Raw genomic sequence first — 27,917 nt, 5'->3', positions numbered from 1 at the left:
TAGGTGTGTGTGTGAGTGTGTGTGTGTGTGTGTCTGTGTATGTGTGTGTATGTGTATGTGTGTGTATGTGTGTGTGTCTGTGTATGTGTGTGTGTGTGTATGTGTGTGTATGTGTGTGTGTATGTGTGTGTGTGTGTGTCTGTGTGTGTGTGTATGTGTGTGTGTGTGTGTGTGTGTGTGTGTCTGTGTATGTGCGTGTATGTGTGTGTATTTCATTTACACTGTATATTGTTTTAAGTGTCTTATTTCAAACTTACTGTACCTGTTATTCTTGAACACAATAGACGAGAACAAGGTGTCGGGAAAGGAAAATGAAGTTTGTTGTTTTTATTACATGTATCAAAAGGAATTTTCGTTATTACTATACCCTTTTGAAGGGTACATAGGAAGAAAAGGGAGTGTCAATTTTCACATTTTTGTGATTAGCTAATGAGTGGATATCTCATAATGATGGACTTGTCTACTAACATAAATCTGGCTGAAAAAGGGGGAGACTCACCAGGCAAGCCATATTTTAAAATACCGTATTCTATGCAAGAAATGAGAAAGTCAAACTTAAAATCGTTTTTTTCTTCTCAAAAGTGAAAAAAATTACATTATCCCTTTTGTCCTTTGTCCATTTAGTTTTTGATTGGACGAGACAGAAAAGTTTGTAGGGCATTGATGGTGTTGTCTGTTGCATTTTGTTTCATAGGTAACCCCATGCATCAAAATACGGTCAAATGAGAGATATTAAATGTAATAGTGCAGCTATAAGATCACCAGGTGGCCACGGGACTACAGATGCGGGGACTCCTGTGTGCCCCTTGCAACTGGAATGACTGTTAGTTAAAATGTACACCCCTTGCAGCACAGTGAGGTTATTTGGGAGACGTCATATCAAATTTCAACATCAGTCTACCATAGAACAATTGACGTCATGTGAGCCAGGTATCAAAGCCCATTAAACCTCTTTAAAAATCGGGGGGTTTTTTTTTTGCTTCCTATCGTCTCCTGTGGGATTTGAGCCAAGGAGGACCTTGTGCTCTGCAGGCGAGTGACTTAGTTATGAAATTAGACTAGATTATGGAGATATAGAACTTAATATCGAGATACGACATTTGCACTTTGAGGCACTCAGTTCAATTTTTCAAAAAAGTGGGTTTACTTAAAACAAAAACTATCTAAATTCCACAGGAAAACAGCAATATGTGAAAACTTGTTAAAGTTGAAACATTGATTATACAAAAAAAAAATTGGTAACAGTTACATGAATGAGTTGGTGATTGATTTGAATCTGGAGCCATTTCAAACGTTGAAAGCTTATTTCTCAAGACCGGAGTGCGTGGACATACGACAGTTGTACTCTGGGCCGACAATATGGCGCGATCGTTGGGATTTTTAGTGGTAGGCCTAATACGAACAAGTGCGTCATGCTACAAAAATGGGGACATAGCTGAAAATAGGTTGTTTTTTACTCGCTATGTAGAGTAAAACTATTCTGTAGATTAATCTGAAATGAATATCAGACAAATTCCAGTTGACTTCCAAATGTTGTGTACAAATTTGAAAAACAACATTTCAGCGTGGAAGATTAACGAAAAAAGTTGTACAGTTTTCTTTTTTGAATCACCCTGAATTTCACATAATTCTTAGAAATGCTGCGCTTCTCCGTTGGATTCCTAGAACTGCACACTAGTTGCTTTCATATAAGGACATTGAAATTGAAACTTTAGGCCTAGCCCAAAGAGTAATGTCCTTTTTAAAACTAGAGTCCGTACGAGGTCACGTGACTTGGAAACTTTTGAGTTGGTTGGCGGCCATTTTCGTATTGGCGAAGAAGTTTGCTTACATGTGAATGGGCGTGTGTCTGCTCTTAAAAAGGAAAGTATTTATTAGATTCTAACGTTGTGTTTTAATCCAAAGGGATTCTCTTATAAGTGCAAGCATGTGAAACCTCTAGTCCCTTTCTGGGTTAACGTCTTACAGCGTTAGAGACTTCCTCCCAGTAAAGTCATCACTAACAAACGTCTGATTAGTCTGGAAGTGGAAGACTGAAGAAAACGAGACCAGAAAGGAAGGCGCAACACCGAAAAACTGGTAAGAATAAGATTGATAAGAATTTAGACAAATTATATCAGATCTATGTTTTGAAGAAACTATTCGAAAAGATTAGGAGCCTGGTCTGGTCAAAGCCTGCCTTTCAGTTAATTAATAAAAGATCTAAAAGTTGCAATTTTGCATCGCTTTTGTGTTTAATTACTTATTTAAACATAAAGAAAATCCAAGCTAAATCTACTAATCTGAGGTACTAGTCTCACTCACTTGACTCACTGATTTAAGATATTAAACATGAACAGTCAGTCATAAGCCTGTATGCATCCATAGTAGTATACAAGTATCAGCAATTTTTATGGGATGGTGATGGATGGGAGCTACCAAAGATAGGCTGCTATTGTAATCTTCCTCGTGTCTAAAATGTATGATGTAATGCATAGGATATATTATTAGTGACAAAGGAAACCATAGCCGGACTGTGATTAGTGCTGAGCTTGCTATATGCACAGCATAATTATAATCTGTGTTAGGTACACATTTTCTATTGCACGAATGAATTAAAACAACTCAACACTGCTTCTGTCATGCAGTTAAGTGATTTCTGTTTTCTTTCATTGCATCGTCTACGGGTGCTTTTTTTGGTGGGGGGGGGGGGGGGGCAATGAGGCGCACTATACAGGTTGAATGTAAGGCTACTGGACTACAGTACGTTTGACTGTATATATTATAGGTTTTTGATAGTGTCACAGGTTTTCAATTATGTAATAAAATAGAGGAATGGCTATCTATTTTCGGTATAGATCTAGAATCTAATGGTTTGAGTAGCGCAAACATTATTTGTAATGTCTCTTCCCTTTTTTATTTTTGGCAGTTAGAATTTGGGCCTATCTATTACTATCAAATCATATGAACAGCTCAACCTAACCCTATCGCCGAAATCAAAGTTTAAGACGAAATGAATGGCTGAACGTTACTTAACCCCTAGGCTAGTGCTACTACTAAAATGAGGGGCTAACCCTAATCCTATGAGAAAAAAAATTGGTACAATAATCACTCTGGGCTTTTTAAATTTTTTAATAAAAAGCCATCAGTAAGGTTCTGGGCCATTTGAAGTAAAGGTTGACTAGCAGCTAGATCTTTTTCACAAATGGGCAGGTCATTTCCTTTACAGACAGCGTACTTTTTAAGTTACACATTCAACATAACACTGTCTCTGGTCGTCACAAGATTAACAAACATATTCTTTTCCTGTATCAGTGATGCAGACAAGTTGGAGATAAGTCCCAGTGACCACAAGTCAGTCTGATTGAATGCTGTCCAAAAACACCTTTGTAAAGGTTTTTGTTTCACTTATCAGACTACACTGAGTTGAAAGAAAATTGACCAGGCTACAAGACAACGTTAAGTTTACATTTTTTTAATCTTCAGTGATTCCAGAGTCACAGTTGTTTTTCTAGACTAATGTCCAAAAGTAGACTTACTTAAAAATGCAATAGAAGGGGCTTTAGTTTAAGTGATGCATGGTCTACATACTTAAGTTCTTAAAATCAATATAAAACAAAGTTTAATATCAAAATCGAAAACACTACTTAATTGGTATACTTCTTAAAAAGAATAAGAGAATACAAGTATGACAAATACAGTTTCCAGCACAAATGTCAGAAGGGAAAGTTTAAGTCGTTTTTAAAAACCCTAGTACATGTATTCATCATTTGTTTGGCTGAATTTGTTTTACCTAGAGCTTCGTTGCCTTGCGACCGCTAATGGCATAAAAAAACTCCTGAATTTTTTTCTATGTCGAATCTTGATTTAATATAATGCCAAACTCATACGGGTGGGGGATGGGGGCTTGGGGGATTCGGGAGGGGATGCATGTATGCATGTAGAGGGGAGAGAGGGTGGAGTGGTAGGGAAGTTTCCATTGCACCCACATCTTTTCATACCTCTTCTTAAAAGTTATGTAGGCCCTATATGAGTCATAAAACAAAAAAGTCACATTTTAGATTCTCATTTTTTCGAAAACTGAACTTTTATTAGAAATTTCGAATTAATATTGATGAAATGGATCAACTATCTATAGACATAAAAGTGAAATTTCCGAGCTTAATTCTAGAGCGTATCTAAAGGAATAACTGAAGAATGGATGAGAATGTTAAAAGCATGTTACAATTATCTGTGTTGAGACGTTATTTACTGGGTGTAGTTACCAGTGTAAAAAAACCCGAAGGCATCAAACAATAAGTGGGCGTCGAAACGAAATATGGTTTGGACGCGTTATAGGAATGGGGCCACAACTGCCAGCCTCAAAGGTCTACAAGATGCGATTCGATGGTTTCAGGGAAAAGGGAAGGCTAATAAAAAGATGGATCGATGGAATCAAAGACATCCTTCAAAGGCACAATATGCTGGTCCGAAAAGCAACACACCTGGCCCCTGTCCGAGAACTGAATCTCTCCTCGACACTTCGCAGTATAAGAGATCATTAGTTAAAGTAGCAATAAAGTAAAGTTACCAGTGTGTAGTGTAGACAGTTAATTTTGCAAAGCCCCAACGAGTGTGCTTTGTATTTCCTCTTCCATTTTACTCAAACAATTTTGAGCGACGTTAGCATGTGCTCTTGCTTCATTGGCTTGAAGTTTGCCCCATCATGTCTTTCCTTTAACTGACGGCCAATGTTAGAATCGTGTAACTTGTGCCGTCGACATGTTTTCTGAAATAACTTCCACAATGCCATCAGTCTCCCAGTTTCTGTTCTCTTCTTTGTGATACTTATTTTCTTCTGTTCGCTGTTCAGGATTTCTATTTTTTTCTCATTACTACCCACTTCTGCCACGTTGCAGTGAGTCCCATGTCCTCATAGTATGCTAGGATTGGATCCTTTTACTTTACTTCATCCTCCCTCTTGCATCGTTAGATATCGAGGGGAGGTGCAATTTTCAATCAAGGGCAGTGTAGGTGGCCTCTCTTGTTGAAATGTTATTCTTTTGGAGGACCTCTATGATTCTATTCTGCCAAGTTTTGCGTGGTCTGCACCTGCCCTTGTATCTGGACATATTAGAGTTGTAAGATTGTGAAGCTGGTTGATTTCGTGACACTCATCAGATGAACGAACTACTTAATATTTTGATGTTCTTTGTTCCATAGCCGATTTATTCCCTGTCAAATTTCGTTTAATTCCTTATCAGTCTTTCGTCCTCCTGTTTAATATCATAAGTCAGTTTTGGAAGGAGTATGTTGTGAATAAGTCGTTGTCTTTTTACTTCCATTGGTAGGTCTTTATGCTGACCATTTATAGGTCTCTGACTTTGCTTTTGGGTCCTGATTTCAATTTTCCTATCTCCAATCTGCCGTCAAGTACAAACATGCTCCCAAGCTAATTAAATTCCTCACCTTGTTTAAGTTGTATCTCGTCGATTGATTGTGATGTTTAGTAGTGGGACTGGATTTCGATGATCACACGTTCGTGCATGACAGTTTTGGCCAAACTTAAGCAGAAATAACCTTCAGATGAATACAAGGCATACGATGTGTCAGCTTTCAACTCTGTGTTATCACAATTCTTGCACGCACAAGTGTTTTGATCTGATTCTGTAGCTTTCTTAAAGACCCTAAATTATATAGCTTGTCAAACAAATGTTTAAACTGCTCTGGTACTGTCTGTACATACTACATACGTTCTACGATGTCATTCAATAAACGTTTGTGGGTTTTAAAAAATATCTTGCAACGTAACAATATTTTTAAACACTTCAAAATTCTCGAGTTGTCAGGCCGAAGGAAAAAAAAATCCTAAATGTGCACTTTATCTATCTGCAGAGTTGAAAGTGCTTTTTTCTTGTTTCCTTTTGATCTTTATGTTGAGAGTTCTGCAAAATTGCTCTGAATTTTGTACTTTCTTAGTATTTCTCCAAAAGTTAACATTCGAATTTTTATTCTCCTTTTTTTTGTATCGGTCTTTCAATTCATCCATGAGCACAAAAAGAAATTTCAGTATTCTTTTCCCTGCCTTCTAGCTCTCAGATAAGGTTTTCATTTTCAACTTTAATTTTCTTTGTCTCTACACTGCTTTCATTGCAAACCTACATTTTAGTCTAGAAAAAAAAAGCTTGAGTATGGGGCATCCTTTGTTTTGTCATCGGCACTGGTTGATTTCCTCTTCAGATTAATTTGTGTCTTCCTTCGTTTTTCTTCATTCCATATATGCTGCCTTTTGGTCTCTTGATATCTTACAAACGACAGGTTTTTGTTCTTTGTCTTTGATGGAGTTCTGCTTTTCATATCGCATGAAGTGCTGTCTCTTCACTGGATTCTTGTTTCGCCTCTCTCTGCCTCTCCTTTATTACTTTTTTACAGCAGTAGTCGGCTTTGTCTCTGGGGGCAAAAAGCAAATATTTAATATATAAAGTCCTGTTTGAGAAATCAATTATCAATAGGGTCCGTCCTTCATACAATTAATCTCTATATAGCATAAGTGGCATAGTGCTGAAGTCAACTAAGCTAAGCTGATTTCATGGGTGACAAATTTTCTTCGAAGGAGATTCTTATTTCTTACTTCAGCCTACATCTACGTCTCAACAACAACGCGAAATGCACTTCTAATTTCCAACTAAATAAAAGAACTAGAGCTAGACTTACATTATAAGACCTCTTTGGTTAAATTGGTAAAATGGTACAGGTTTGACGCCCTTATAAGATAATTTCAGAGGTGGGACCTCCGAGTTTAACGTCCTCTCCGAAAGGACGGAGCCAAATGGGGAATTCGTGTTAAGTGTCTTTCTCAAGAACACCAAGTTGGACCGAGCTGAGGCTGGAACCCTTAAACCTACAATGTCACGATTACCTTCTGCCTAGAACTATTTGATACCATCAACAAAGAAGGTTCTAGACTTGGTGGAACAAAAATAAGTTGCATTATTACAAATGTATTATCATCGATGTGGGAAAAATGGAAGGTTTGTCTTTCATTTTACTCCGTTGTTCCCTCGCTATCGCTCTAAATTCCGTCCTGTTAGCGTAATCACATAATCACAATACAGGAGTATGTTGAAAAAGTACGGACAAATCTTTTATATAATAACCATTCTGCTTTGTCTGTGCATAAATGACCCATTTTCAACCCGAATTTTGGTCAGTTTAGCTATTTGACACCCCCCTTTTCGTGCTATCTTGTATTCTCTCCTGTTACTCTCAATTGCGTCCTGTTACTCCAAGATAAAAAATTACAATTCGGGTGTTGTGTTGAAAAGACACAAACACGCCTTTAGTTTTAACCTCTTTCATTTACTCTATTAAGAGTGGACTACCTCACATTCTAACCCAAACTGTGGTCAGTTAAGCTATTAAGCACATTCCCTTCTCTCCTATTACTTTTTATTCTCTCCTGTTATCATAACCCGGGTAACAGGAGGGAAAGTAGCAGGAGGGAATTCAGCACATCATCACTCTGACGACCACTAACTGGGTAGAGCTCATGTTATGGATTGTCTTACCATTGAAATATAACCTTGGCAGACTTCCTAACCAAAGGAGAGTGTATCCGATTACTGTATAATAAGTCGTTATAGACCCCTGTAACAGGAGGGACAATTGTGCTCAAATATTCACCATGTTGGGTAGAACTTGGCTCTGTATCTTTCAATCGTGCATTGCATAAGCTCCGCTGTTTCATTTCATATAAAGGAACAGGAAGGGAGTCTTCACTCGTAAAATCTCAAAGAAAATAAATCAATATCTAGTGACCATTAATCTGTGTGAAATGCTGGGTAACAGGAGTGAAGTTTTAAATGGGTTAAGCAAAATTATGGAGATAAAGAGTTAATTGACAAATATAAGACCGACGGGCACCAAGATCTTTTTGCTTCCGTAATGCTGTCCAATACTCTGTATAACTGTGAAATATTTAATCCCTGGAGCCATGACTTTTATCCCTAAGCATGTTTTAAAAAACATATATACGTGTTGCGGAACTTGCCATTTTTGCCTGCTGAAAAAGATTAGCAAAAGAGCTGGAAAATTTCTATGACTTGGGCAGTTTTGAAAACCTGATTTTAAGGTCAAGGAACGTTCTACCTTGTTCATGAACATAGTCAATGGCAATTCTAAGCAATATTTTAGTTTGTTTGTTTTAAAGCCAATCTATCTCTATCTATTTAACAATACATTTATTTGCAAATATCTAGTTGTAGAAAGTATGCTGTTTTATTGCTTTCTAAATTTAGTACCTTAGATATTATAGTACGCCACGGCGCCCAAGTACAAAAAAATCAACAAGAGCCAAGCCTTGCCCATTGTGTATGAGAGAGAAAACAAGCCTAGCCCATTGCTTTAGCATGAACTCCTTCATACAGCTTCCACAAAAGAACATGGTGAACGCCTCTGTGGAATGTGGCCATCGCGCAGCAAGGCAAGAGAGGGGCGTACTGTCTCTAGTGCCTAGTGGTTTAATCTATGGCCTTGCCCTACCCGTCCTCTCCGCCCTACCCAAACTGTCTGGTCTTTTCTTAGAAACTTTCTTATAACATGCCCAAATATGGCCTTTTTGTGGTCCAATGGTTTCCAAGGAGGGGATGTACGAGTAGTGGTGGGCACTAGTCGATATTTGCCATTATCGAGTACTGTATCGACTAAGAGAGCTCTGTATCGAAAAGTACTCACTTGTTATAATACTGTTCGAACGAAGGGACATAATTTTAGTGCATTTGCGCAGGATTTAACGAATGGGAGTAGAAAACCAGGGTACCCGACACCAATACCGGGAGATCCGGTTTTGAGCTCTTTACCCGGTACCCGGGCAGCCCTACTTATAAGCGTAATCTCCTTTCTTTCCTCCATTCTTCTTTGTCTGCCTGTTTCTTTTCACTCCTCTCTTTCTCTCTCTTCCCCCGGCTGTCTGTTTCCCCCCCCCCCTCTCTCTCTCTCTCTCTCTCTCTCTCTCTCTCTCTCTCTCTCTCTCTCTCTCTCTCTCTCTCTCTATTAATCTCTCTCTCTATGAGTGTGTGTGTGTGTGAGTGTGTTTGCTTGTTTGTGTTCGTGGGTGTGTGTTTGTGTGTGCATGTATGTCTGTACGTGTGTGTGTGTGTGTGTGTGTGTGTGTGTGTGTGTGTGTGTGTTTGTGTGTGTTTGTGTGTGTGTGTTTGATTGTTTGTATGAGCGTTCGTGCTTTCGTGCGTCCGTGCGTCCGTGTGTGTGTGTGTGTGTGTGTGTGTGTGTGTGTGTGTGTGTGTGTGTGTGTATCTGAACGTTTCAAGTTTATGTGCAAACGATAATTTTCTCGTGTGCAGTACCATTTTCAGAATAAATAAAACAAACAAAAACTGACAATATTACTCTAAAGCAAAATTATCGGAAAGTGGAAATGCAATAATGATAAGCACAGTGAACTACAATAACGACTAATCTGGGAACAGATCTACTTCTGAATATTATATATCATATCGAACAAGATGAGAATAAAAAACAAAAACAAAAACACCAAATTATAAGGGCTGGGAAGTATGATCGTCTCAAGGGACAGAATCAGCATAGATTTACCTCATCTGATTTCTTTGTTACAGTTACAGTTACTTACCCTGGCCCAGATTCACGAAGTAAAATTCAGAAAATAAGAAATATAAAAATACCCACCCAGCATCAACTTTATTAAGTGGACGGTCGAAGAGCGACAGAAAAAGAGTTCACAGCGTTTGTTGAAAAAAGTGTGCGTGATGATAACGCAATGATGACGACGACGGTTTGCTGTTCTGCTGTTGCTGTTGCTGCTGCTGTTGCTGTTGCTTTTGCTATTGCCACTGCTGCTGTTTACTATTATTATTATTATTATTATTATTATTATTATTATTATTTTATGGTGGTAACAAAGAGGATGCGGATGATGATACCGACGAGGGTGAGGTTACTTCCACTTCTTCTGATTGTGTTGATGACGATGACGGTATATAATAATAATAATGATAATGATAATATAATAATAATAATAATAATAATAATAATAATAATAATAATAATAATAATAATAATAATAATAAACAAATAGCATTTGTATAGCGCATATCCCCGCTCAACAGCAGGCTCTATGCGCGTTACACTATATTATTACCCCAGCAGACCATAGAACACTCCGAAACATTCTCAGCTTCCCAGGAAGCATACAGTGAAAGCAGCCAATTAATCGCTCAAACACTAACAAACTGACAATATCTTTCACTGCCTATAGCCGGGTACCCATTCCCACCTGGGTGAAGAGAGGAAAATTCGTGTAAAGTGCCTTTCACAAGGACACAACGTCGGGCCCCTGACATGATTCGAACCCACTACCTTACGGTTGGGAGTCCGAGAGCCTAACCACTCGGCTACTGACGACAGTGATGATGACGACGACAGCGATGATGATGATGATGATGGTGATGGTGATGATGATGATGATGATGATGATGATGAGAGCAAAGATGATTTTAGAAATGAAGGTGGTGGTGGTGATAAGTGATGATGTGGGATGGTGTTTAGGTAAACAATTATTAAGAAGACATGTTTCTGTTATTTGAGGGTTTTTTCTTAAATGCTAGCGGTAGTCCTATCTCCCTCTGCTCTGATCAGCCACGAGGGATGTGGGCACCCGTTATCCCGTTCCCAACTGGAACCATCTTTAATGTCACCATGAAGTTCCAAAATGGATGGCGCAGTCTCTGCTAAGGTGACCTTGTTAGTATTAGCCTATTCTAGCCGGCATAGACAAGCGAAGAAAGGACCTTAGCAGATAGAATGTACAGTGGCAGATAAGTTAGGGATTTCGTAAAGGGTGTTGTAGATAGCATGTTGACAACCAGGTTAAAGTCTTAATGATATACAGGAATCATATTCTACTCCCAAACCATTTACCCCAGTTATTCCTTTCGAGTCTTATTTAAACATGAAGTTGCGGAGATTTCGACACAAGATCCTGGAACCCGAGTCGAGAGGAAACCATTTATACAGAATATTGTATCCCCTCGCCTCAGGGGGAGCGGGATGATGAAGATGATGATGATGATGATGATGATGATGATGATGATGATGATGATGATGATGATAATGATGATGATGATTTTTTTTGTTTCCTTAATGGGCGAGAGCGAGGCTCTTTTTCGGCTCCATTGTCAGTATGCTTAGCGACACCTCCCCTCGTCCAAATAACTCAATTCGAATTGCCATTTTTCAATGACATTCAAACATATGTTTGACATCCCTCTTTTCATGGCCGCATCTTTGGAAACATGGGCTGAGCTCTTCATTTACAAAATTCTTATACCATCTTAAGCTCCAATGATGGTCCGACTGCAGTCTCGCTAGCTCAACCTTGTCCCAGCGACATGTGATATTTTGTTCCCGCAAAAAGGAGTACACAGAATACACATATTCTAGGTGCTGGTACTTAGCTCTGCATGGTGGGTCTCTGATTTCCCTCTTGATCATTGGAAAGACTCCTCTGTAAGTTGTTGGTTGTCTGTCTCCTTCAATCTCTCTGGCTTCATTAGCAGCTTGGTCGGGTGCCTCATTTCTTTTTATTCCAACATGGTTTGGAATCCACTGGATTTTTGTTGTGGCTGTGGCTTCACTGAACTTGCGGTGCAAATCATATATGTCCAAGCTGTTGCCTAGCAGCCCCTTGCAGAGTCAGTCAAGATCAGCACATTGGTTCTACTGTGGCAATTGTCAGCTATCCATTGTGCCAAACATCATTGCCTGGCATTCCTCGTCATAAGATGATGTAAGGAATGCACCTTTAGTTTTAATAATTTCTGTTCGTGATGGTTCATCATTCATTATCGCCACTGCTGCTGCACCACCTACGCGGTATCCTGCGACAGCCGATCCATCGGTGAAAATGGTCACATCCGCACCAACCTTTTTGATCACATCCTCTGCAGCTTCACGTGCCTTTGAGGGATCATCACCTTTGCCTTTTACTGCTCTCAGTTCTGTCCGAATTTCGATTTCGCCATAGGTCTCCCATGGACAAGCTCTCACCAGGTGACTTGCCAGCTTTCAAGAGAAGAATGATAAATGCCTTACGCCAGTCTTGTGGGCACGCTGCTTGGTTAAGCAACTGATTACACATGCTGAGAAATTTTTTCAATGCGAGTGGGTCCTGAAGCCCTTCTTCAGTTCTCTTCATTTGTGTTATGGCACGCTCCAGCTCTTTCATGATGAAGTCTGGGTATGATTGTTGTTCATCTTCGCTGTTCACATCGTCATACAGTAGGCGCTTCAATCGGAGTTTGTTTCTTCTGCGTTCCTCTTGGGTAAATTGGAGCTTACTGATTTTTGCATAGTGTTGGGCAAAAAGCCCAGCTTTCTTCTTTGCTGTTGTTATCCATTTCCCGTTGTGTTTCAGTACTTCAATGGGAGAGTTGGTTTCTGGTGATCCATTTAGAGACTTGATGAAACTGCAAGTTTTCCTTTCGTCCAGATAAATTATCACGCCATTAACTACCTCCTTCCACTGGTCAGTCTTTGCTTCTTGGACAGCCTCTGTAACATCCTTGCAAGCTTGTAACCATTCCTCCCTGAGTGAGGAGATATTTTTTCTTAGCTGGTTTCTTTTCTTGATCAGTCCACGACACTTGGGGGTCATCCAAGAGTGGGATTTCTTTGACGGCTTCACCTTCCTGACATGCGCATAAGCTGCTTCAAATAAGATGGCATTGAAACGTTCGACTTGTAGATTCAGATCGTCCGTTTCCGTTAAGTTATCCATCCTGCTTTCAATCTCATTTCGAAAGTTTGGCCAGTTCATTCGTTTCTTCTCCATCGCCTTTGCAAAGATTGATTAATGTTTAGTTGCACTGTTCACCACAATGATGATTGCAGAATGATCAGAACCACCGAGATCTTCATCATCCACCGACCATACACAGTTGCTATTCCAGACACTTCCACATAGCGTGACATCTGGCGACCTGCCAGCCTCTGTTGTTTTGTTGATCGGGTGATAGAACCATCATTCAGGATGTCAAGCGATTTATGACACGCCCATTCAACTACATCTCCTCCCGCATCCTCTGGCTGAATCTCATCCCAGACTAGGGAATGCGCATTGATGTCACTGCAGATGATGCTGGATGCGACAATGGGATGCTGTTCAAATCAAGGTGGATGGTTTGACTTGTGCTGTTCTTTGGTGGGCAGTAGACATTAGTGGCAGTTATCCACTTTTTTCTTATCACTGTTACCCTGAGGGTCAGCGATTCTGTTCCTGTCTTTGCCCTTCTATCCACTATTTCATACACCAGACTATCTCTGACATAGTTGATCAATCCTCCTCCCCGAGCGCCCTGCTTGTCTTCCCGAACACGATATAACCTTTGATATGTGGGGGGCTTTGTCCTTTTCCGAGTTTGCTCTCTTGGATCATTGCCAAATCAATATCGCGCTCCTTTAAGCCTCATCTCGAGTTCTCCAACCTTCGTCTTTATACCATCGGTATTCCATTGAAGAATGCGCAAGCATTTCTTTTCAGATGACTTCATTTGTTTGGATATAGCATCTATTGAAGTGTCAAGATTTGGTATAGGGGCCTCTGGCTGTGGGTTTTGGGCATCAATGCATTTCCAACATGTCCAGTTGTTCAGACGTCTTTTCATCTTTTCGTTCGTCATCTTGCAACTTTCTGGTTTCTTGTAGCAACATTTTCCACTCTCAATCCACCTCAGGCGCTGAGAACCTCCATACGTTTTACGGATAGTCTCATTGCAACTCAAGCAATATACTTTAGCAGAGCTTGATAGGATTCCTGCTGGTTGGTCGCTACCCAGTGGAGGCTCACCTCTGTGGATACGGCATGTCCATTCTTGCCTTGAGCTCCACCTACTGATACCACTACATTTTGGCCCTTTGTGTGTCCTGTCTTTACACCCCTCCTGCTTAGCTTTTGGTAGATTGGCTTCGCTAAATGCAACCCCACACTCGCTACACCGCACCAGCTCCTCTGGTCCCGGGTTTAGTTCAATGTTACCTGCACAATTCAATCTTATCTTTTTGTATCCAGACTAGATTGGGGTTTTCCCAGTCTTGATCAGAGGATCAGGAATGCGGAAGTCAGCGACTAGGAGTCTGCTCCCGCTCTCCAAAAACACAGTGGGACGTGTGTGCTGCCAAAGGGCAGATCTTCTTGATGTCTTCTGCCTAATTGGCGAGTAGAGGTGCCTCTTCGCAGTAACTTTGGTGTCGGCTGCAGAGCTTCCCCATTGGTTGTGGCTGTCTTCGTTGAGAACGCTACTCCTCATCGTGAAGGGGACGGCTTGCCACTTTGAGTAGCTGCTGCTGCTGCTGCTGCTGCTGCTGATGATGATGATGATGATGATGATGATAATGATGATGATAAAGGGCACATGAATAATGAAAGTAGCATATAATTTCCAACATGTGGCGACAACTACAGTATGCTCAAGACTGTGAAACTTGCCTTTGTTGTCAATGACTACTCACTCACTCACTCAGTCACTCACTCGTTTGCTCGCTCACTCACTCACCCACTCTCTCACTCACCCACTCACTCACTCACTCACTCACTCACACACTCTTGCCCTTTAACGCGTTACGTTAAGGGGAATCAAGCGCAGATAATACTGAGACTTTTCTCCATATGATATTCCTTTTTTTTCTTTTTGGTAAAGTGTTTTACGGCGCTCGCAACTGCATAAGGTCATATGAGCGTGCGAGACACACCTAATATTTTCAGTTGGTATGAAATTTTGAATTGTGCCCGAGTGGCGGTCGACGCCTACTCTTATCGATTTTAGACCACCAAGGGATCTTTAACGTGCGCAACTTGCACCCGGGCCCTGCAAGATTTTTAGCCCTTGTCCGAGAAGGCAAGGTGTAGATTTTCCTTACCAGAAGATCAGGGGTGTGGCAGAAAGACAGCAGTAAGGAGGAGCCAAGGAGTAGAAGTAGAAATGCTGCAGAAAGAGCCAGGAGCCCAGAGGAGGGGGCAAAGGAGATGAGGGGTTGGGGGCAAAAAGTGGAAATGAAAGCAGACAACATGACATTGCTAGAGAGCAGGAAAGGAGGTGAAACGAAACAATTTTAGAGAAGAAAATTTTTCGGTCGCTACCCGGATTCGAACCCGTGACCTTTGAATGAGAGGCCAACACCTTAATCACTAGGCCACGAGAGCCCCCTGATATTCCTGTGTGTATGTATCGTCTCAGCGAGGAGTTCTATTGCTAATAAACCAGTTCATTCTTTGATGTTGTCAGACTAGTTTTTTGTGTGGTTTTTGTCATCCTCTTTTGACAGCCTTCGACAGTGACATGCATGACACTTTTTTTTTGGGAGGGGTGGTGGTGGCGGTGGTGATTATAGTAAGTAAATGGTACTTGAATTATAAATTATAGGCATATTCCACGTTAACAATTACGTGAGCATAAAATTGTGATGAAAATAATACGAACAATTTGACAAATTATAGGGGAGAGAGGCTACAGCTCCTCTATATGGATAGCTGTTGCTTCAATAGTGTTCATTTATTATTAACATTGACGATTTTTTTCACGCTTTTCCTCTGGATTGTTTTCGAACCAGGTCAGGTTTTCTCTCTTTTATTGTAGATAATATTATTGTAGATAATAGTCCTACTTTACTTTGAGTAAAGAAAGTTAATTTTTAAAAATGCTGACCCCCAGCCCCCTATCAAAAGTCGGAAAATGTCGCTTTCTTCGATTTCAATATTTTGACGATCGCCTAATTTCACCACGGCGCCCCAAAGTGATTTATAATGTGCCAATCGTGGTGTAGTTGTAGAAACCCTGCAGGTGAACGGATCATAACCTTGTTTGGGGCACGCAGTCCCGCACGTTATAACATCAACGCACCAAACCCATTGAATTGGATAAAAAGGAACAGACCGCACCGAATTTATGTGATTGACGAACCGAACGCAACTAACTTGGGTTCGATCGAACCACCGTTGACAACCTTCTGTAGATAGAGCCAATGGTGTATGCATTATAGGCCGCACTGGTTTCCGCAAGGTCGATGTGGTAGAAGTGAACTTGAGGTTTCTATTAGGAGCATCCGGGGTCTCCAGTCTTTCTGTGGTCGATATGGCGTCGCGTGCCAGATGTTTTTAATTCATTGCAAGAATGAGGGCTCAAGAATTATTTTAGTTACACATTATGGTGTAAACTATAGCAATAGACAAAGAAGACGTTTTCTTTCTTTCTAGGTGTTCTCTGTCCAGTGCGAAGTGTGGCTTTCAGCACTGACTACTACTCTGTTCTGTCAGCTAGCTGTTCAAAGGAAATGATTTCTGATTTTAGAAGAGAAAAACCAATAATCTCACCACTTGTAATTGAACGATAAACAATTGAAATCACGGACTCATACAAATATCTTGGTCTTACAATCGACAACAAATTTACATGACAAAATCACGAAAAACAATGTCGTTAAAAAGATAAATCAGAGGCTGTACATTCTGAAGAAACGTAGGTATTTCAATCTCAGTCCATCCATCCTTCAGATATTCTACACCACCACAAAAGAAAATTTGATAATTTTTTTTATCTCTTGCTATGGTAGCAATTTGAAAAGACATCAAATCATAAAAATAAACAAGTTGATTAGAAAGGCATCAAGGACAATTGGTAGAGACCTAAGTAACGTTGAATATCAGCGCAAAACAAGCGTTCTAAAAAAATCGGAAATAATGCTAAGTGACCATAGCCACCCACTGACATCGGAATTTCAATTATCGACCCGCAGTAAACGAAATATTTCCATAAAAGCAAGAACAGAAAGATATAGAAATGTATTCGTACCAACTGCAGTGAGGTTAATGAGCACACAGTGCTATAAATGAAACACACACACACACACACACACACACACACACACACACACACACACACACACACACACACACACACACACACACACACACACGCACAGAGAGAGAGAGAGAGAGAGAGAGAGAGAGAGAGGGAGAGAGAAAGAGAGAGAGAGAGAGAGAGACAGAGAGGGGGGAAGAGAGAGTGAAAGAAGGAGAGAGAGAGAGAGAGAGAGAGAGAGAGAGAGAGAGAGAGAGAGAGAGAGAGAGAGAGAGAGAGAGAGAGAGAGAGATTTTTACGGAGCTGATGTTTCAACACGTGCGACATGTATTTACTAATATCCTGTCTTGTTGTGCGTATGCGTGAGTGCACCTGAGCTGTGTAACATCAACTGCCATTGTAAACGACCAAGACAAATTTCCCCCTGGAGATGAATAAAGATTGTCATTGTCATTGTTATTTTTACCTCACCCATATTGTACCTGTTCGCTCTCCGATGTACCTTTCCATCTTTTTCTGATCTTTTTCTTAATCGTTGACCTGTTCTTGGTCTCCATTCAGTGGATCCTTTTCGCCCGTCTGTTATTCTTCATTCTACTGATGTGACTAGCTCATACCCATTTTCTCTTGAGTATAAATTTCAATTTTGGTACAAATACCATGCATGCTTTCTTTTGTATTTTTTGCGTCCTTTTTGTATCATTTGATCTTGTATTCTAAAAAAAAACACCCACATAAGGCGTTTCCCAAACCTTTCTTGCAACCATACAAGGGCCACTCTTGACGCGCGGGGTGTGGCCCCATCCTAATGGAACCAGGCCTCTACAGCATTACACGTCATCCTCCCTAAACTTCTCTAAAACGTTTTCAACACGGTGGGATTTCCATCTGTAGGGACTGTCGTGGTTTTACCGTCCTTACCTTGAAGCGAGAACTGGCAGATCACGCTCTGTAGCTGCATGCTTTTACAAAGTAAAAGTAACACAATCATTCTTTCAATTGCTCCCTGAATTCTCTTTAATGATTAATGTCCTAAAGAAGAACTGGGGGAAAAAAACAACGGAAAACAACGCATGAAGCCCGCAAGTCCTTCTCCTACAGAGTCACCCTTTCGGAATACTGTTTTATATATATATTATTTATATGTCTTTGTTCCGGCATCATTTTTTTCGCGGACGCAAGCAAAGTGATTCTTGTACCGGGTAAATTACATTTGATGGATATATCTCATCGTGCTGAACAAGTAGAGCTGTAGAGGCCTGGTTTGAATGGAATGGGGCCACATCCCAAATTTCTAGAGTGGTTTTTGTATGGCTGCAAGGAAGTTTGGGAAACGCCTTATAAACCGAAGGTTTACACGTAAAAAGTCACCGTATCCCCCCCCCCCCCAGCCCAGACTTGAGCCCCTTAAATTGTTACCTTTGGGTTTTTTAGACAGCGAGTCTACGGGAACAACACATAAACAATTGAAAAATTAAAACGTAGCGTCGAACAGGACGTCCTAAGAATTGACTCAGACACATACGAAAGGGTCATTAAAGATTTCCAGTGGTCTCAACTGGAGATTGTTGGGAAAGAAATTGTCAACACCTGGAGATTTAAATAGCCATCTCCTCCCTGACTTTATCTGGCAATATCAATTTTGCATACTTACTTTTCCTCAAAGCACAAAGTGACTCTTTGAAATAGAACAATATGGTTGATTTTTAAGAAGTTGCAAAATTGTGCGTTCCACTAAATTTTGGTCGAAATCTAAATTTAAAAAACTTTATAAAGATGCGTTGGTCTCCTATTAAGTATGCGCGGTAGTAGACCCCCCCCCCACCCCCCCACAACCCGAAAAGCAACTAAAAAAATAAACCAATACAAAAACAACAACAACGAAAAACAAAACAAACAAAAAACAAAGAACAAACAAAACACGGACGACGGTGACGTCGACGTTAACAACCTCAGCAAAAATAACAAACAGACACTGACAAACCTATAGGTCTCTCTGTCTGTCGATACTTCTCTAAATTATTATTTGTTATTTTTTTCGATTTTATAAGAATAATATTTGCAGAAAAATAGTGTCTTTTGATATGAGTGGGCAGGGATCAAATCAAGTTTGGATCGTACCCCTACCTTCTAGATAATAGGTCTTTTGTGTCATGACGTGGTGGGATCAGGCGCTCATCAATTTTTGGGCATGTGGAGTTATTGGTATCATCTTAAAATGCTTGTTCAGTTGTCTTGTTATCGGTGAAAAAAACCCCGCCCTTCTATCTTGAAAGGAAGTCGAGATATTTGAGACTGAATAAGGTGGGGTCCCCTGATTTCAAAGGTAGAATTAGAGAGAGAAAAAGGCTGGTTATTTCCAAAGCTTGATAGTCAGTGGAAACTAAAAGCTTAAATTAACGTTTATCCAGTAAAAATCCACCCAGAAATGTATTCTTAATTGGACAACAAAAACATTTAGTTACTTCAATTTCATTATTTTGACGAGCGCCTGATTTTACCACGCTGACTCTCTTATAAATACTCTTGTCCCCCCCCCCCCCCGGTCTCTTTCCGAATTCCCAAACCAGAAGACGCCACTGGACAAAGAAAATGCCGCTCACAAACCATTTAATTTTGGCTCGCTGCTAATCGGAGATGGACGTAAAATTCGGAGATCTCACCGATTAAATAGCCTAGCATAGTTGAAAAGGACGTTAGATCCATAAAACTACTTAACAGAAGAGCCAACATCAATGTCATCAACGTTAACAGACAAAATAAAAAAACTCCTTAAGATAACAAAACCAGATGCGAAATCTTTTTCTCCATCCTAATTTTGAAAACGACAGTTAAATAAGATAAGAAAAGATAAGATAATACTTTAAAATCACTGTGGGAGATTTTTTCGTGGCTTTACCGGAATGGTAAAAATACCTGTAGATATACATACGATTTAAACTGTATATTAATTTCTTGTACAGAATGGAAACCAAGAACAGGTAAAACATCAAGAGGTAGACCAGACAGAAGATGGCTGGACGACATCAAGTACCCGATGGGTACAACCTGGACCCCCAAAACACCGGATAAAACAATTGATGGAGGGTTACATCTTGCAGTGGACAAACAACGCCCATAAAAAAGAAAAACAATTTACTTTCATAAAAGAATTTAAATACGAAGAGAGAAAAAAAAAAAAAAAAAAGCTACTTGTTCCCTCCATTCATAATTTAGTTGACCTACCACGTGCATCCAGAGTCTTCATTCTGTGTGGGACCACGTGCAGGTCGCCGTGACATCATGTGAAACAGACGCCTTGAAAACTGGCAGGGCATGGTCGAGATAGAATCAATTTTGTAGTCCTGGCACATGTCGAGTCGCCAGCGTCATAGAAACAGGACCCATGTCAAAATAATAATAATATACCTTCAGTGTTACAACCCCTCCCTTTATTTTCTTTAAAAAGATAAACCCAAAGAAAACAACAACGACAACAACAACAACAACAACAACAACAACATGGATGCTTGTTTTCAGAATCGGCGTTGTTGTTAAGTCTTGAGATCGTTTAAAAACCGACACATCAACTCGAGCGCCTCGATTACAGTCGGGTAGCATTATTAAGCTGGGTGAGCATTGATCGACTGGTCGGGTGTACATGATCGGAATTGATGAACACATCCGACCAAATACAGTCTAGCACGTTCATAGTGAAATCGGCAACATTCGGAGATCTCTTCGTTATATATGAATTTCGCCATGTCCGTCTTTGGAATACAAACAATATAAAATAATAAGAAAACAAATCAGGAAATGAATAGTTGTTCACTATGTCAGCGTTTGCTATGTATGTTTTCCCTATGTGAGTTTTCGCTATGTGTGTTTGTTTCGCTATGTTTGTGTGTGTGAGTGTGTGTGTGTGTGTGTGTGTGTGTGTGTGTGTGTGTGCGTGTGTGTGTGTGTATGTGTGTGTGTGTGTTTGTGTGTGTGCGTATGTGTGTTCTCCTGCGACGCAGCGATGCACATGTGTCATCACAGGGAATGGAGACCCTGCGAGTGCACGGAAGGTTAACAAAGATCTGAGTGGAGGGTTCAAGTTGACTTTTACCTCGCATTTTTAAAAGAACCAACAAAGCTAGCCTATGTGAACCTAGCCATTGATACCAAGTTTGCAAATTCGTTCAAGTGTACGCTCTACTTATAGTTATTTCTCCGACTGCTCCGTTTCGCTGAAGCTCGATAGAGCGGGTGGACGGCGTGCGTGGATGGTAAGAGCGGGGTGGGATGGGGAATCAAGTCTTGTGGTGGATGTAGGGCTATTGAATTCTTCGCTGGAGCGTGGGCTACATCCGGACAGACAGTCGCGCCTGTCTGTTTTCTCTGAACGTCGCAGCGATGAGAGGTGAGGAGTGAGGAGAGCTTGTCATAATTTTCGTCGCGATCAACATAGTCTAGCAGTGACGGGACGTGAGCGAGGAAACCACAGCATGTTTTCGTTGTTGCTAGATATTCTGAATGACAACACTGATTGATATTTTGGCTCAGCGGCTAGACATTCTTAGAGGCAACACTGACATTTCAGTCGAGTACAGGGGGAAAGACCTGCAGTATTTGCCTGCCTCTTCATGACGACATAGGCATTTTAGGCTGGCCATCATTTCGGGGAAAGATACACATATGTGTGTTTACAGTTTTGTGGACTATGGCAAACAAAGTATGGCAGAATGTTCAGGCGGTGACTACCAGGAAGAGGTGAGATAAGTATTCCTTGCTATGTTTCGGCTCCTACGTTTTGGTATACGCACTCGGAGCGATTAAGAAAACAACGGTGAGGTATAATGTTTGAATTAGTGACCGTAAACTGATACTACTACTACTACTACTACTACTACTACTACTACTACTACTACTACTACTACCAAAAATATTAACAAAAACAATATTAAAAACTACTACTAATAGTAGTAACAGCAATATGAACAACAATTACTACTGCTACTACTACAAGAACTACTACATTAAACTTTGTACACATTCTGACCTACCATGTGATGTTGCTAACACTAATACTGCCGCCCCATAATTTCCAGATTCCAACACTGCCTCTTTCTTCTTTCACTATTTATGTTGTCTTATGCTGCTCTTCAACAGTAGCTCAAACTAGAAATCTTTTAACGATTTAAGTTCTATTTGTGACTAAGTAAGTACGTTTATTCAGTGTTTAAGATCATTGACCCACATGGCATTATATTATATAACACTAATTTGTTAAGTAAAGTTTCCATAAAGAAAACATACAGGTTGTGCACATATCTCTTATCCTGGGTCGAACATTGCATCTGTCACTGGGCCGAGTCAGGCTGGGAGGAATTAACAATTTACTTTGATTGACCAAGTATGGACAATATAAGATAAATAAATGACATTCATCTTCAATTTCATGAGAGATACCCCTCTCACATAAGGGTGAATTTATTAATTTCCACCCATAGAGATTGTTATTTAATGGAAGGCTGCGCGTGTTTAACAAGGCTATGACTCTACTGTTCTAATACCGTAAATTATATTTGGGGATGTTTAGAAAGGACATAACTGGCGTCTGTTGGATTCCTGAGAGGTGAAAATTTAGGTGAAATATCTCGGTCTTTCTACTGGTCATGGATGAGCGTGAAAAACACAAACAGAAACAAACAACCAACAACAATATAGGACTGCGGTGAAACTAAGAAGCCCTGCCAAGGTTTTTGTTGAAATACATGTACAGCAATAATAATGGAGGTCTTTAAATTAGTTGTAGAGTTTTACGGCGCTGGCAACTACATAAAGTCATAATTTGAGCGCGCGAAACACAAGTTGGTTGCCTTGACAACGTGGTTAAAGTATGTGCCCACTTTGTGAATGCAGTTTTGTTAATAACTCAACGAAGGTGTGTACTCTGGTCTTTGACAAGGTTCGAAGGCATGCTGTATTTGTGCATTCTCCTCCCCCCCCCCCCCAAAAAAAAAAGAAAAGAAAAAAGAGAAGTTTAACTTCTTTGTTCGTACAGATTTTTCAGTTCTTTTTCTTTATATAAATCACATTGCTATTAAGAACTTGTTTGATGCACTTTACAATAATACAAAGAACGTAATTCCAGTTATGGTTTTCTCTCTCTCCCCTCTATCTTTCTGTATCTCTATCTGTCTCTCTTAGTCCCTCTTCATCTTTTCTTTTACCCACTCTCCACAACAATTATTTTACTACCTTTACACTGGTTAACGCTTTAAGAAAACTAAAAAGTTGTGATTTGTATTACAAAGGAAGCAATTTCCTGAATTCTCTACGAAGGATTAAAAGACACCTATTATTATCAAAGTGCTGTAGTATTACAATCTGTTTGCTGTCAAAGGCCATAAGGATACAAAAGGGCAAGATAAACATTTCAGATTGATATATCTTAGTTTCAAAAGGATCACATTGTCGCCATCTCCGAAATACTTACACATAGTTGGTCGTATTTCAGAAGAAATATGAAAACGTTTTTTCTCAGATTACTATGAGGTAAACATACCGGTGAGATTTACGTTAGCTTGTCTGGAAGGATTTTAAATAACAAGTCTGAGATTTTCTAGCAGCGTGCGTACCTTTCTAATGCCGTAACAGAACAAGTCTAAGGGTTGGTTTCTCTAGTATCCTGAAATGTGTGCTTCGAGGATTGTCCCTCTCTCTTTCTCAAATTCTCCCCCCCCCCTTCTCTCTTTCTCAACCCCCTCTCTCTCCTCTCCCTCTCTCTTTAAACTCCCCCCCCCTCTCTCTCTCTCTCTCTCTCTCTCTCTCTCTCTTCCACTCTCTCTGTCTCTCTTAAATGCACATACTTACACTGACCAGAATTCACATACACCTACTTACACAAAAGCGCATTCAGAACACAAGAGAGAGAGAGAGAGAGAGAGAGAGAGAGAGAGAGAGAGAGAGAGAGAGAGAGAGAGAGAGAGAGAGAGAGAGAGAGAGAGAGAGAGAGAGAGAGAGAGAGAGAGAGAGAGAGAGAGAGAGAGAGAGAGAATAAAATTGACTCCAACCACTATTAAACATGTCGTCAGATATTAACAAAAACTAAACAACACCAAGTCCTTGCTGTGTCTTAACCATCCCCACAACTAACTCTTGTCTCTGCTCCGACGCTGTGGATCCTCTCTCACCAACAAACAGTACAACAACAGCACAAAGACCTAAGTTAAAACCCTTATGGGGTCTTTGTTCTCCCAAAGATTACAGAGCCCCTCCCTTCAAAGCAGTTGCCCATCGCTGATCGGATGAAGGTATCCTCTCATGCCGTGCTCTAAGCTTTTCCGGGCTTGGCGAATATAATGGAGGGACATTCTTGAGCACAAAGAGGGTATTGAGAGATGCTTCTTCGCCTTGGTTCTCTCGATTAGTCCCCCAGACAACAACAGTTTATTGTTTTTTTATGTGTGTTTTTTTCCACCAGTACAACGGAATTTTGTGAGGAGCAAAGTAATCGGTAGCAAACCAGGGCCTGTTTTTGTTGGTGCTGTTAATAATTGTTATAATTATTATAAAGTATCTCACCGCTTGTCGTATATCTAAAGTGTTTGTATATTCATATTATGTAACCACTTGTCGTTATATGATAATGTAGCAATTTATTTTTTTACCTAGATATCATTTTGTGTGTGTTATGCAACCTTCACTATTATCTCTCTCTCTCTCTCTCTCTCTCTCTCTCTCTCTCTCTCTCTCTTTCTCTTTCTCTCTCTCTCTCTCTCTCTCTCCCTCTCTCTCTCTCTCTTTCTCTTTCCCTTACTCTCTCTCTTTCTCCCTCCCTCCCCCCTCTCCCCCCCTCACTCTCTCCTCCCCCTTCCCTTCTCAAAACACACATACCCCCGCTACCTCTCTCCTGGCCGTACCCAAACACAACATACAAACATATACAAATGGATGCCTGGACAATTCTCATAAGGCCAGCATAGCTGGAGTCTGGAGAGCCTATTTTTCTCCTTTAGAGTAAACAGCAGAAAAGGAGAATTTCTATCATATCCATTGTTTTTTTTTCCAGTAAGAAAACCAAAACAATTATAAGAGGTAAAATATTTTATTTTCTCTTCTTTCTCTATCTATTTCTATAATAATCGGTAGTGTTTTTTTGTTTTTAAATATAAAGAAAACCAGCTAAACAAACATTATGTAAAAAGTAAACAGGCTCAACTCCATCGTTCAAGAAATCTGTGTCTGTTACATTGGGGCGTTCAGCATTTATTTAGTTTTTCATTGTTGTATCGGACAGACTGGAGGAGGGGGGGGGGTGTCATTTAGAAATCTGGCATTTTCAGCCATCATGTTATGCAAATTTTGTCACAGTACGCACGTATATTCTAAATGGAATTATTACTGGAAGCACTGTGTATTCAAAGCTAGCTACTGGTAGCAAAAACAGAGAAACATTGGGGGCTCTGTGGCCTAGAGGTTAAGGTGTTCGCATTTTATTCAATAGGTCCCGGTTTCGAATCCTGCTAGCGACGAAAATTCTCTTCTCTAAATTGTCTCCTTTCACATTCTTTCCTACTCTCAAACAATGTTCTGTTGCCTGCTTTCGTCTCCACTTTCTGCCCCAACCCCCTCACCCTCTTTGCCCCTTCCTCTGGACCTTTGTACTGCTACTCCTTGGCTCCTTCTTACTGCTGTCTTTCAGCCACACCCCTGATCTTATGGTTGAGAAGATCTACACTTAGCCTTCTCAGACGAGGGCGAAAAGTTTCGGAAGTTCCGTTTGCAAGTTGTGGACATTAAAGATTCCTTGATGGTCCAAAATGGATAAGAGTAGGCTTCGGCCGCCACCAGGGCAAATTTCAGAACTTCCTACAAGCTGAAAATGTTTCATGTGTCCCGAGGACTCTTATGACCTTATGCTGTTGCAAGCGCTGTAAAGCACTTACCGGCACCAAAAAGAAAAGGGGGGAAAAGAAAAAGAAAAAAGAAAAAAGAAACGTTTTATTCGGAGATAGGCGACTCAGTCTCTATCACACTGCCTCTACTTGCGTCTATCTCTCTCTTATTCACTGTCCAACTGTATACAGTTATTAATCAGTGTATTTCTTTTGGATTTGGACAGTGATTTTGGGATTTTGGGTGCGTGGCGTATGTGTGTGTGTTTGTTTTTTTATTTGGGGGGGGGGGGTGCACGTATTTAAGTCCACGTCTCCCCTGTTATGTGTGTAAATAAATTGCATGTAATACATGTTTCATGATTTCTGATATTTGATTTGAACAGATTAGCCCTCACAACCATATTTCCAACAGGGTTTGAGTTTTCCAAACAGTTAAACGTACATATTCACCCCCCCCCCCCCCGGCCTATTCTTAAACAAGTTAGAAATGGTTTCTGCACTTGACATCACAGCAACCCAAATGTGGCTCCAATGTGAATGGAAACCCTGCTTAGGCCAGCATGAGTCAGTAAGCATACATTTTAGTGTCTGGAACCTTGTATTGCCAATTAATACTATGGGTCTTCTAAGACAGATTACATCAATGTTATACCTGCAGCTGGGGAAGCAGGTTGAGAGAGTGATCTAAGGTACGGAAGTTCGAGGTTTAAATCTGAGATACGAAAATTCGAGGTTTAAAACTGAGTTGGATCCGAAATAAGATCATATAATTTTTTGTCTTTCCTGGATTATTTCCTTGATTCCCCATGTCCTGATTGGGCCCCAGATACTCTTACCTACAAAATAATCAATGTTTATTAGGGCGTACCATTATCGATGACGACAACAACAACCCCATCAACTAAAACAGCAGCAGCAAAATCAGCAACAACGAAAGCAACGACGACAACAACAACAAAACAACAACAACAAAAGTAACAATGACGACAAAACAACAATAACAACAACAACGACAACAATAACAGAAATAGTTGTGTAGAATGACCCCACCAGCTTTGCAATTTCCCCCAACACTAATGAGCTCTAGACAAGTCTGTTTTGTAGGGATTGACGGTATGTACTGCTGGAGTTTAATGCGAGCGTGGAAGTAGTTAAACTGTCAGACTTGCGCATCAGTCTAGGGGTATATTAGCCCAGCAACGATTTATTTCTGTTTATTTTATGGAGACATTCTTGTCTTGCCCTCCATTAAAAGTAGAACTTCGCTAATCAGCGTAATACTGGTTTTTATACAGCTTCATCCACATTGTCATAACAAATACGGCTTTCAGTCGATTCAGCATGCATTCTCGATCGAATGCTGAAAACTGAACGTATGTTACTTTTTGGGTGATAATTTGCCATCACGCAGAAGCTTCCAGAAAAAAAAATGAGGTTGGATTTAGATGTGTCATTCGAGTTATAATTTATTTCTGAGGCATCTGAGAGCAAGAACTTATAACAGCAGCCGTGGACCTGCCACCAACATCTTTTCTGGGAATGGCTGTCAATTAGCGCTCTAGAAAAATAAATAAAATGATAGAAAATAAATAGTAGGAGGAAAACCCCCATTATTTCCTTCACTTTCTTTCATGTCTCGAATTAAAATGCATAAGGAAAATCAATTCAGAATTTGTTATTTCAAGTGATTGTCAGTTATACAAAATATGTTTGTTGTAATTTCTCATTCAGCAGGACATGGTTGGTCTATTGCGATTTTCTAGAAACATTTGAAAGTACATCTTTGTACCAACAGTTCATATGATGGGAAAAAACTCTCATGGAATTGTAACAATTCGAGCACAAATTATGTCTGCACGGACAATAAACCTGGGTGGTTGGCAAGTGCTCTTGGGTAGTCTGCTCCTTTCGTATTAGAAACATCTAGCGTCCTTATCTCTTCGTCTTTTCTGTGTTTATTACTGTCTAGTAGCATCTTTAATCTTCCGCACTTATTTGACTTTATTGTGTTGCAAGTGCTGCAAAACATTACAATAAAAAAAAAATTAAAAAACCCAGAAGGCACTAAATGTTTTGAGCGGTATTATTTATTGATGGCTATGGAAACGTTGTTTTCTTGAACTTGAAAATAAAAGGCCTAAAGAAAGCTTCTACAATAAAAGAGGATCGGGGATATGTAACTCCCTCCCTCCCCCCCCCTTCTCTC

The 27,917-nt window shown here is 40.2% G+C and overlaps 1 protein-coding gene across 2 annotated transcripts in view; it reads left to right on the top strand.

Moving 5' to 3' along the window:
* Nucleotides 1-1,657: 1,657 nt before the first annotated feature.
* Nucleotides 1,658-27,917, top strand: part of LOC101851899 — a 49,102-nt gene continuing 22,842 nt past the window's right edge. The window contains exon 1 of one of the 2 annotated variants that reach the window (XM_005110371.3): nt 1,658-2,079. The gene's annotated coding sequence lies outside the window, so the exon portion shown is untranslated. Of the gene's footprint in view, nt 2,080-20,806; nt 21,579-27,917 lie in introns of those variants that run through there. The other variant, XM_005110370.3, reaches the window with a different exon arrangement.

The sequence above is a fragment of the Aplysia californica genome, unplaced genomic scaffold (assembly GCF_000002075.1).
Source record: "Aplysia californica isolate F4 #8 unplaced genomic scaffold, AplCal3.0 scaffold00882, whole genome shotgun sequence".
Classification (NCBI taxonomy): Eukaryota; Metazoa; Mollusca; class Gastropoda; order Aplysiida; family Aplysiidae; genus Aplysia; species Aplysia californica.
The sequence above is the reverse complement of the archived record's forward strand: the minus strand, read 5'-3'. Positions and strand labels throughout refer to the sequence as shown.